The sequence below is a fragment of the Penaeus monodon genome, chromosome 22 (genome assembly GCF_015228065.2).
Source record: "Penaeus monodon isolate SGIC_2016 chromosome 22, NSTDA_Pmon_1, whole genome shotgun sequence".
Classification (NCBI taxonomy): domain Eukaryota; kingdom Metazoa; phylum Arthropoda; class Malacostraca; order Decapoda; family Penaeidae; genus Penaeus; species Penaeus monodon.
The window spans coordinates 33251241-33251700 of record NC_051407.1 but is presented as its reverse complement, the minus strand read 5'-3'; positions in this window follow the sequence as shown (position 1 = coordinate 33251700).

The following is a 460-nucleotide window of genomic DNA, read 5'->3' as shown; positions in this document are numbered from 1 at the left end:
TATAAATGAACGAACATAAAATAATAAAACCAGAGAAAAAACAACCCAAAAGGGCGTAACTAAAAGAATCCTAAAACTTCCCAAATCCGTGTTTAAAGATAAAAAGAATTACAAAAAAATACGTGAAAGAATAACAAAGATGTGGGAGAACGACAAGTGTCGACTGGTACACTGAAAAGTGGCTCCCCAGAGCGGGAAAGCGAACAGGCTGCGGGATGCCCGTCGTTACGAGGATGTGGGAGGCTGCGTTGAGGAGCGCCACTTTTACAAAAGTATTATGCATATCAAAACCTTATTTTTTACATGTAGCTGTGCGAATTGAATTAAAAAATAACATATATTATTCTAGGGGGTGTTTTATGATAAAAACGACTCTATAAAGGTGTAAGAAGTCAAAAAATAAAAAAGCAGACCGTGAGGGGGAAAACAGTCTTAGGGGAGGGAGGCAACTGCCCCTGTT